Below are 12,330 nucleotides of genomic sequence, written 5' to 3' on the forward strand. Positions count from 1 at the left end.
GAAAAGGGTGCTATGTAATCACACTCAGAATACGAAAGATATCCTCTGTGAGAAATTCCCAGGCCATCGATGCTAAAGTACATAGTTTATAAAGTATTCTGTCTTTCTCAGAAGACCAACACTCAAAAGTCAACATTGCATGAACTAAGTCTAAATCCTATTCAAGCAGAATTCTCCCAGAGACCATCACTGAGAGTCCCTGTAAAAGTTTTGCAAGCAATGTATTAAGACCAACTAGTTACTAATGTTGTATATTTCTTTAACTTGGCAGAAAAATGCCAGAGGTAAAATTTCTGTTAAAAATGACATCCTGGGGCTTCCCTGGTGGCGCAGTGGTTGAGAGTCCGCCTGCCAATGCAGGGGACACGGGTTCGTGCCCCGGTCCGGGAAGATCCCACATGCCGCAGAGCGGCTGTGCCCGTGAGCCATGTCTGCTGGGCCTGCGTGTCCGGAGCCTGTGCTCCGCAACGGGAGAGGCCACAACAGGGAGAGGCCCGCGTACCGCCCAAAAAAATAAAAGAAAAAAAAATGACATCCTGAAGAAGGGGTTATTTTGTCTTAAATAATTTCAGTGTCCCTATGGATTTGCGTATAATGATACCTCATTTACTAAGCTCTCTGGTAATGAAGCTACATTTTAAAAGTCAACTAACTTAAACAGAAGAAAAGACACTGGCACAATTCTTGGAAAATGAAACAGATCTGGCAGTCGACAGGTTGAGAGTGTAAGGAGTGGTGTTTTCCACTCCTCAATGTAACTCCTGCTATATAGCACCAGGGAAGGCTATTTAGAAACCTAAGTAGGTCAGAATAGGCTTCCAGACATTTAGCATGGGGGGAAAGCCTGATTTCCACAACTCAAGCAGTTGGAGAGCCTCCTAAAGAGAGGCAAGTCACCTGGTGATGCAGAGCCCTGAATTAGGAGTCCTCTTCCTGGATTCTCATCTCTAATATTCAACACTATCATTGCCTCAGAGATGCAGGGAAACATGACTCACCTCATCTTGGACTCTATCCTTACTTTAATATTCACATTATTTGTAACTCATGTTGTTACAGTACAAACCACACCATAGAAGACACTCATTCTATTCTGTCAATAGTGAAAGCAATCATGTTTGATGATTCTGGTAACAGCAAATTATCTACAATAAATAATTCTGTGTAAAGTGAAACATAATGTGTTTGGAAGCAGACTTTTCTTTGAAGACAGAATTTTCTACTAGTGGAACTTGAAAATAGTTTACTTAAAATCTCTGTGCTCCATTTCTACCTCTGGAAAGTAGGTATAATAAGAGTTGTTTAGGTATTCTGTAGGGGCAAATGTGAAAGTGCCTGTGGAAAAATGCTGTGTAAAGTCTTATTATTCTTATTATGTTCTCTATTAAATGTAACAGTCAATATATATTAAAAATAACTGGTGGCCTTCTTTTTGCATTGAATGAAAGCTTATAAATCTGGGCTAAAGTTGAACTCTTTTCCCTATTTTGGTGAACAAAATTCTAAAAATGATCCTCAGTGACCTTGGCCTTGAATAATCTCCTACCCTTGGGATATAACTGGAACTGGTAAATATGATGAGATTTCACTACTGTGATAATGTTATATTGAATTGACCTGAAGATAGGGAAACTATCTAGTCAGGACTAAGATAGTTGCATAAGTCCTTTAAAAGCAGAGAATGTTTTCTGACTGATGACAGAAGGAGAAGGTAAAGATAGAAGACTAATACTAATACACTGATAAATAATGAGTTCCTCTAAATTCCTCTTACTCATATTCCTCTTCACTGTAACACTGCAAAATTCTTCACCAGCTAAAAAATTCCTAAGTCCCATTCATCTAACCAAATCAAAGACTAATATATATATATATAAAAAAAAAGCTAGTGAAAATTAGTGTGGGGTCTGGTGTGTTATATACCTCCCTAAGAATTCTTTTGTCCTACCCTTAGAGAGATTTATTTATTTTTCAAATATTCTTCCCAATTGGGATTTAACCTTGATGTAACTTGATTATATGCATGACAACTGCCCTTTTCCCTCTCTGTACCCCCATCTTTTTTATTTCAAACCCTTATTTTCACTTTCAAATTAAATTCAGAGGGTGTTGGGTTTCTCTTTCGTGTCCAATCCTGTAACTTTACTTTGTTATTTCAAGCCGACTTTTTTTTCAAAAAAAAAAAGTCCTCTACGACAGAGTCATCTGGAAATCCTGGTAAGAATGAAAGGGAAATCACTTGTATTTTCCATAAATCTTTATAATTCTCTTGTGTATAATGCAAAGGAATTACTTTCTATATCAGGAGACATATCTTCTATGTGAAATTCAGAAAGGCCTCACTTACCAAGGGTCTAAAGCGTTCAAGGGGCAGGAAAACAGATCGTTTGGTTCAGTTTTCTTATTCTAAAAGATAACACATTATAATACAATTTCACCAAGGATGCAAGGTAATTGCAAATGTTAAATCATACCTTTCATAGCTACAATATCATGTGATTTGGGGAGTATAAAGAGTAAAGAAGTTACATCTTCTATTAAAAAATTATTATTTGCATTAAAACAACACAGAGAAAATCCCTAAAGTTGAGTCATGACAGTAAGTAGTGAAATGGAGCAGGACCCTGTGATCCTTGCCCCCCACATCCTCAGCTTGCCTTTTGCCTGTGGAAAGACTTTAGCCAAAGAATAAGTTTAATCAGAGAAGTGAGAAAATGCAGAAACAAAGGAAAACCGTCAAAGGAGACCAAGTAATAATAGTCAATAAGTATAGTCAAGGGCCTTTATTTCCTTCTCAGGATTATAGATAATATTCTGAGCCATATCCTGTGAGCTGTCTTATAGATACTGAAACGCCCACCCGGTGGAAGAAGTTAACTGCATGATGACCAGACTGTAGCCATGACATAAGCTGCCACAATTCCAAGAACTGGCCTCAAGGAAATGGGAACAAACCAACCCTGGAACTGGAGATTAACTGTACTTAAAACAATCAAGATGATGCTGGACAGACCACCGATGACCAATTTCAAGATGACTGTCAGAGCTGACAGTGTGCTGTTTCTGCATGTAGCCCCCTCCCTCAGCCTATAAAAGCTCTTGCCCACTAGTTGTGGCGGGGGATGGGGTGGAGCAGTCGACCTTTGGACAGGCGTCCACCCTCCACCCTCCCTAAGTTGCCAGCATCCAGAATAAAGCAAACTTTCCTTTCCACCAACTTTGCCTCTATTGGCTTTTGAGTGGTGAGCAGCTGGACCCCACATTTGGTTACAGTAGGACGAGTTGATAAATATCTTTGTGTCTAAGGTGAATCAAAATAAAACCTTTTGTCAGTGAGTTCATGGGCATTAGGGGAGAAGAAATCTGCACTGATGAGTCTGTTACATTATAGCAAGTGATAAATGCCTTGAGAGAGGAAAAAAGTGCGGTAAGTTCAGAGATAATTGGGAACAGTTGTTTCTGCAATGGCCAGGAAAGGTCTCAAGGGAGGAGGAGGATTTGGTATAGTGCCACACAGGTTGGAAAAATACTCTCATAAACAAAGGAATATAAAAGTGTGAACACATCCACAGATAAGTTTACTTCTTGACCACTATCTTCATTTTACTTAATAAAGTCTCAGATTCTTCAGGGGTAAGGTGAGTCACTTAAGGAAAGAGACTTTTTTTTTTTTAAGATGTTGGGGGTAGGAGTTTATTACTTAATTAATTAATTTATTTTTTGCTGTGTTGGGTCTTCATTTCTGTGCTAGGGCTTTCTCTAGTTGTGGCAAGCAGGGGCCACTCTTCATCGCGGTGTGCGGGCCTCTCACTATCGCGGCCTCTCTTGTTGCAGAGCATAGGCTCCAGATGCGCAGGCTCAGTAGTTGTGGCTCACGGGCCTAGTTGCTCCACGGCATGTGGGATCCTCCCAGACCAGGGCTCGAACCCGTGTCCCCTGCGTTAGCAGGCAGATTCTCAACCACTGCGCCACCAGGGAAGCCCGGAAAGAGACTTTTTAATGATATGAATCATTACAGAAATTATAGTTGCTGATATCTAAATTAGCATGGCTTGATGTTCATCATATCTTTTTTTAATGAATTTATTTATTTAATTTATTTTTGGCTGCATTGGGTCTTTGTTGCTGTGTGCAGGCTTTCTCTAGTTGCAGTGAGTGGGGGCTACTCTTTGTTGTGATGAGTGGGCTTCTTACTGCAGTGGCTTCTCGTTGTGGAGCATGGGCTCTAGGCACGTGGGCTCAGTAGTTGTGGCTTGCGGGCTCTAGAGTGTAGGCTCAGTAGCTGTGGCACACAGGCTTAGTTGCTCCATGGCATGTGGGATCTTCTTGGACCAAGGCTCAAACCTGTGTCCTCTGCATTGGCAGGTGGATTCTTAACCACTGCGCCACCAGGGAAATCCTTATATTCATCATATCTTATGTTTATTTTTCACACTAAGATACTTCTCTTCCACTTCCAGAATAAGCAATGCATAGAAATTATCACTTAATAATAATGATGATTATACTGTCTAAAATATAGCACTTATTTACTCTATACTAGCCCTTCTTTGAGGTAAGCACTCTACATGAATTTTGGCTTTAAATGTTTAAACCACACTAACAACACTGGAGTGTTGTAAGTTAAATACTTTAACAGTGTTGATTTTATAGTTAGGAAACAAACCCAGTAATTCTGATCAGAACATAAGCCGTGTTCTTTGATAAAGGTTTTTTTTTTTTTTTTTAATTTGAATACTCGTGTCTCTCTGAAAAATAAACTGTAAACTTTAGAGATGAGAGGAGTTGGAAATCATCTAGCCCAGTGGTCTTCTATCTACTTCAGGAGGTAGGAGAAAAAAGCTGAAAGTACAAGGTCCAAAACTCAGAGCTATGATTCATTGAAGTATATTTAATCATATCCCTCCCAAATGCGAAAGAGATTCACCCTCTCCCAAGTTTCCCCCAAATCTCATCCCATTATGCATCATATCAAAGTACAAAATTTGATCTTGAGTTGCAGCATCACAGGCAGCAATTCTGCACATGGCCCAGCAGGCTGAGCTGAGGTGTCAGCACAGCCATTTCTCACTAGGCACTCTGATCTGAAGTGCCAGTGCTAGGTGTCTGCATGAAGCACCCTGTGAACAAGTGAAACTAGACAAAGCACAAAGGAAAAGAAAAAAAAAAAAAACGGGAGACCTTCAAGATGGCAGAGGAGTGAGACGTAGAGATCACCTACCTTCCCCCAAAATACATCAAAAATACATCTACATGTGGAACACCTCCTTTAGAACACATACTGAATGCTGGCAGATGACCTCAGATTTCCCCAAAGGCAAGAAAATCCCCATGTACCTGGCCATATGGCTGACAGGGTCTTGGTGTTCTGGCCTGGTGTCAGGCCTGAGTGTCCAGTGTGGGAGAGCAGAGTTCAGGACATTGGACCAACAGAGACCTCCCAGCTCCACATAATATCAATCGGCAAGAGCTCTCCCAGAGATCTCCATCTCAATGCTAAGACCCAGCCCCATCCAATGGCCAGAGGCTCCAGTGCTGGATGCCCCATGCCAAACAACTAGGATGAAAGGAACATAGCCCCACCCATTAGCACAGACACTGCCTAAAATCATACTAAGTTCACAGACACCCCCAAAACACACTGCTGGACGCAGCCCTGATCACCAGAAAGACACGATCCAGCCCCACCCATCAGAACACAGACACCAGTTCCCTCCACTAGGAAGCCTGCACAACCCATTGAACTAACCTCACCCACTGAGGAAAGACACCAAAAACAACAGGAACTACAAACCAGCCTGCGAAAAGGAGGCCCCAAACAAAGTAAGTTAAACAAAATGAGGAGACAGAGAAATATGCAGCAGATGAAGGAGCAAGGTAAAAACCCACCAGACCAAACAAATGAAGAGGAAATAGGCAGTGTACCTGAAAAAGAATTCAGAGTAATGATAGTAAAGATGATCCAAAATCTTGGAAATAGAATGGAGAAAATACAAGAAACGTTTAACAAGGACCTAGAAAAACTAAAGAACAAACAAACAATGATGAACAACACAATAAATGAAATTAAAAATTCTCTATAAGGAATCAATAGCAGAATAACTGAGGCAGAAGAACGGATAAGTAACCTGGAAGATAAAATACTGGAAATAACTACTGAAGAGCAGAATAAAGAAAAAAGAATGAAAAGAATTGAGGACAGTCTCAGAGACTTCTGGGACAACATTAAATGGACCAGTATAAAATTATAGGTGTCCCAGAAGAAGAAGAGAAAAAGAAAGGGTCTCAGAAAATATTTCAAGAGTTTATAGTCAAAAACATCCCTAACATGGGAAAGGAAATAGTCAATCAAGTCCAAGAAGCACAGAGAGTCCATACAGGATAAATCCAAAGCGAAACATGCAAGACACATATTAATCAAACTATCAAAAATTAAATACAAAGAAACAATATTAAAAGCAGCAGGGAAAAGCAACAAATAACATACAAGAGAATCCCCGTAAGGTTAACAGCTGATCTTTAGGCAGAAACTCTGCAAGCCAGAAGTGAGTGGCAGGACACATTTAGAGTGATAAAAGGAAAAACCTACAACCAAGATTACTCTACCCAGCAAGGATCTCATTCAGATTCAAAGGAGAAATTAAAACTATTACAGACAAGCAAAAGCTAAGAGAATTCAGCACCACCAAACCAGCTTTACAACAAATGCTAAAGGAACTTCTCTAGGCAGGAAACACAAGAGAAGGAAAAGACCTACAAAAAAAAACCCCAAAACAATTAAGAAAATGGTAATAGGAACATGCATATTGATAATAACCTTAAATATAAATGGATTAAATGCTCCAACCAAAAGATACAGACTGGCTGAATGGATACAAAAACAAGACCCATGCAAATGCTGTCTACAAGAGACCCACTTCAGACCTAGGGATACATACAGACTGAAAGTGAGAGGATGGAAAAAGATATTCCACGCAAATGGAAATCAAAAGAAAGCTGGAGTAACAATTCTCATATCAGACAAAATAGACTTTAAAATAAAGACTATTAGAAGAGACAAATAAGGACACTACATAATGATAAAGGGATCAATCCAACAAGAAGATATAACAATTGTAGATATTTATGCACCCAATTAGGAGCACCTAAATACGTAAGGCAAAGGCTAACAGCCATAAATGGGGAAGTCGACAGTAACACAATAATAGTAGGGGATGTTAACACCCCACTTTCACCAATGGACAGATCATCCAAAATGAAAATAAATAAGGAAACACAAGCTTTAAATGACACATTAGACAAGATGGACTTAATTGATATTTATAGGACATTCCATCCAAAAACAACAGAATAAACTTTCTTCTCAAGTGCTCATGGAACATTCTCCAGGATAGATCATATCTTGAGTCACAAATCAAGCCTTGGTAAATTTAAGACATTTGAAATCGTATCAGTTATCTTTACCGACCACAATGCTATGAGACGAGATATCAATTACAGGGAAAAAAATGTAAAAAAAACCCAAACACATGGAGGCTAAACAACATGCTACTAAATAAGCAAGAGATCACTGAAGAAATCAAAGAGGAAATGAAAAAATACTTAGAAACAAATGACAATGAAAACATGATGACCCACAACATATGCGATGCAACAAAAGCGGTTCTAAGAGGGAAGTTTATAGCAATACAATCCTACCTCAAGAAACAAGACAAATCTCAAATAAACAACCTAAACTTACACCTAAAGCAATTAGAAGAAGAAGAACAAGAACAACCCAAAATTAACAGAAGGAAAGAACTCATAAAGATCAGATCAGAAATAAATGAAAAAGAAATGAAGGAAACGATAGCAAAGGTCAGTAAAACTAAAAGCTGCTTCTTTGAGAAGGTAAACAAAGTTGATAAACCCTTATCCAGACTCATCAAGAGAAAAAAGAGAGGAGACTCAAATCAACAGAATTAGAAATGAAAAAGGAGAAGTAACAACTGACACTGCAGAAATTCAAAGGATCATGAGAGATTACTACAAGCAATTATATGCCAATAAAATGGATAACCTGGAAGAAATGGACAAATTCTTAGAGAAGCACAACCTTCCAAGACTGCACCAGGAAGAAATAGAAAATATAAACAGACCAATCACAAGCACTGAAATTGAGACTGTGATTAAAAATCTTCCAACAAACAAAAGCCCAGGACCAGATGGCTTCACAGGTGAATTTTATCAGGCATTTAGAGAAGAGCTAACACCTGTACTTCTCAAACTCTTCCAAAGTATAGCAGAGGGAGGAACACTGTGCCTTTATGAAAGAGATCCCAGAGAACTTTGTTACCTATCCTGCCATGTGAGGACACAGCAAAAAGATGGCCATCCATGAACCAGGAAGTGGGCTCTTATTAGATACCTAATGAGCTGGCACTTTGATCTTGGACTTCCCAGCCTCTAGAACTATTAAAAATAAATATTTGTCATTTATAAGCCACCCAGGTCATGGTATTTTATTATAGTGGCTTGAACAAGCTAAGACACTTCCAGTAGACTTTTGGGATTTCAACTTTTCCTTTGATACTTTTTCTGTCTCTTTCAGTCCAAGCTGGCAATATTTGTGCTGATGTGATTTTCTCAAGAACTTTATGGATCTCCTGTGGATTTCAGTGGGGTTCAGCCCGTTAGACAAAAGTCACATTCACAGATACTTTTGAAATAATCCCTCTCTACCTCCTGTTCGGATGGCTGAAGGACAAGGCTCTCAGTCTTCCTAGGCTAATTGAGAAGATTGAGAGGATCTGCCAGGCATGTTATTAATTCTTTAAGGACACTTTGTGTAACTGAATACTCTGATCTTTTGATCTTTCTGAGAGTATAGCAAAAGGTTGTATATTTGCACCCCCAGCTTTTCCCTATGCCATGCTTTTATAAGGTATTTCTCAATTTTTGCATTCTTTGCCATTTGGAAAGTTTGAGTGTTTCAAACCCATCAAGATATGTTTTCTTTTCCTTTTTTTGTTTTTAAGTATTCCTTCAGTTTATCTCTGTCCTTCATGTTTTACTAAATACAGCAAAGAAACAAAATAAAACAAAAAACAGGTGGTACCTTCAACATTTTGCTTGGAAATCTCCTTAGCTAAATAAACAAGTTCATCCCTTACAAGTTTTGCTTTCCATGTAACTGCAGGAAGCAATTTTGCTAAGGTTTCTGCCACAGTATAACAAGGATACTCCTTCCTCCAGTTTCCAATGACACATTCCTCACTTCGTTTTTGAGCCCTCAGCAGCAGCATCCTTAAAGTCTATACATTTAGTAACAGTTTGTTCAAAGAAATTAAGAACTTCTCTTTAACGATCCTCAAAATTCTTCCAGCCTCTGCCCATTGCCCAGTTTTAATCCACTCTCACTTTCTGAGGTATTTGTTACAGTACGACCCACTTCCAGGTATTAAAATGTGTGTTAGTTTTCAATTGCTGTGTAACGCATTACCACAAATGTAGTGGGGTAAAAGGACACACATTTCTTAGTTCATACTCTCCATGAATCAGAAGTCTGAGCATACCTTACTTTGGTCCTTTGATTAGGATCTGATGAAGAGGCAATCAAGGACCGCCCCTGGCTGGGTTTTCTTCTGGATACTTGACTTAGGATCGGCTGTCTTGCTCAGGTGGTTGCTGACAACATTCATTTCATGCCGCTGTCAGATTCCGGGAGTTTTAATTCCCTCACTTCATTTGGGTTTTTGCTCAAATGTTTACCTCACTAGAGAAGCTTTCTGAAACTACTCCATCTCAAACAATGTTTCCTATTAGTTCTTATTCCTTTATTTTGCTTTAGTTTTGTTCATAGTTCTATTGCTTCCTGCCGTCATATTGTACATTAATTTGTCTAATTTTTATCATATGTACCTATCAGAATGTTAAGTTCTGTTAGGGCAGGGCTGTATTATTGCTTTGGTGGTGTTTTTTCACTGGTTTTTACCTTGCCATCTAAGAGAATGATTCTCACATACTATCAACATGAAAATATTTATTGAATTAAGGAATGGGAATCAGTCTCCCAATGTCTAACTAGTAAATGATTACACTGAAATTACAATGAGAAGGACTTAAAAATTAAAAAAACAAAAAGTTTTCTGCCTCAAAACTCATAGAATTTGGACAGCTCTATTTAGAGGTAAAGTCATAGAAATAAATTCCACTATTTTTAAAGTAGAGCATTACAAAAATGTAACTGAAATTGAGACATAAATAATTATAAATCAACATTTTAAGTTGTAAAGACATGTATTTGGTCTCCATAAACTGAGTTCAAGTCTTAAAGTATATACACCATCTTTGAACTAAGGAAATCAATTATTATGAATTCAAATTTTTCTAAATTTTCCTTACTTAGCACACAACACACAGAGACACACCTAGAAACACACAAGGATGGTAATGAGTCTGGGGAAAAAAACATACCAGAATATTTATAGTGGCCATGAGCAGGTGGTTCAAGTATAGATTCACTTAAAATTCTTTAGAGCTTTCTGCATTTTACAATTTTGTGTTATTACAGATCAACGATTATTAATGGTGAAAATATCTAAATGTCTGTGTCTCCTTCATGTTGCGCTTAATTTCTGTAGGACAAATAGATATGATTTAAACAGTGGGTTTGCTTATAAGTGCATATGCCTCTCTGTGTGTGTGTGTGTGTGTGTGTGTGTGTGTGTGTGTGTAGTCACTTTAGAACATCTTGAGATATGATAGGATATATAAGAATGATTTCTGTATTGAATGAGATAATACATTATTTTGGGACTATTATGAAAGACTAAATTCTGCTCACAATTCTAAATTTATTTGAGAATTATTTATTTAGATATCTGAATATAAAATATGTAGGGCTAAAAATATCTGCAGCCAACAGTTTGAGTCTACTGATCAATACAATTCTTAGACATGATAAAATCATTGTATTGGTCTTCTTTTAGTAAGAAGTCATCAGTGTTAATAAGTTTCAGTGTTTTAAAGAACAGTGATAAAACATATTGATAAACTTAGTGTCTAACATTTAAGTTTCTGGACTGGGAAATTAACAATCTAGCGCACATTAAACACTGCTCATGATAAATTGTCAGCAAGTCGGATAACTTGTATCCAGTTTTGGCTGTGATTCTGCCTTACTGAATAAACTTTTGACAAGTTAACCTGTCTGGTTTTAAATTTCTTCTCCTTTAAATAAGGACAATAAACCAGGTGTATTCTATATTTCCTTCCTGCTCCATCATTATATATACCTATATAATTTTTTTCTTTTTGAATTAAGTCCCATTTGGTAGTAATTCTCAATGACTTACGAAGTGTAGTTTAAAATAGATTTTCATTGGAAACAGGAAAAAATTAAAATATTCTATCAGAAAACTATACCAGTTTAAAATTGCATTTCCATATGGAATTAGGTCACTAGTTTTAGTAAGGCATATCAACATTTTTGGACATTTCATTACCCTGGAATTAAGCAGCAAATTAAAAATTTCTAGGAAGAATAATTTTAATATTTAAGTATATTAAAACTATATTATGTATAAAGAGCATAAGAATAGTTTTAAAGAAATAAGACTCTTTAAAGTTGGGATCCTCACATAGAACACAACAAAATTAGTAACAATTTTTAAGTACAGATAAAGAAAATTTGATAATAGAATTAGGTTTGAAGAAAGTCAAGACAGTTTCCCCATGTGAAATTTCGCTTCTTGATTACCAGCATACATTCTCAGTGTAAGTGTGTCATAATATTTCTAACTTCTTACCCTATGTATGAGGTGTAGGAAATCATGTACCAAGTTGTTTATTTTTTTGAAGTAAAACTGAAACTTCAATCTAAGGAACCGAGGTAACATTTAACAGTGAATTTCCATATGTAAGCTTCTCTCCTTCTTTTATCTTTTTACTATTAAGAATTGTATACAGACTCATTTTAAAAAGATTTGGCCAAGATATTTTTATAAAACTAAAATCAACATAAATAATAGGGGTAATCTCTTTAATATCACACATTTAAAGAGGTCTTTTAATTAATCTATTGATATTATCAAGTCACAGAATATGAAAGTAGAATTTTAAAGCTGGTGGCTTATTTAGATACAAACAATTTATCAAGTTTTATTTATTTTCAACAAACTCTTACATCTTACTTAATATATGCCAACCACAGTTCTGAGTGCTTTACATTATTAGTTCACTTAGTTTGCAGAATAACCTTATGAGCAAAACGCTCTTGTTATCCTCTGTGTTGGATAGGTGCAGATATCAAGAGACTGGGTGCATTGCACCAGGTTTTGAAACTAATGG

The sequence above is a fragment of the Grampus griseus genome (assembly GCF_964374135.1).
Source record: "Grampus griseus genome assembly, chromosome: 4".
NCBI classification, from domain to species: domain Eukaryota; kingdom Metazoa; phylum Chordata; class Mammalia; order Artiodactyla; family Delphinidae; genus Grampus; species Grampus griseus.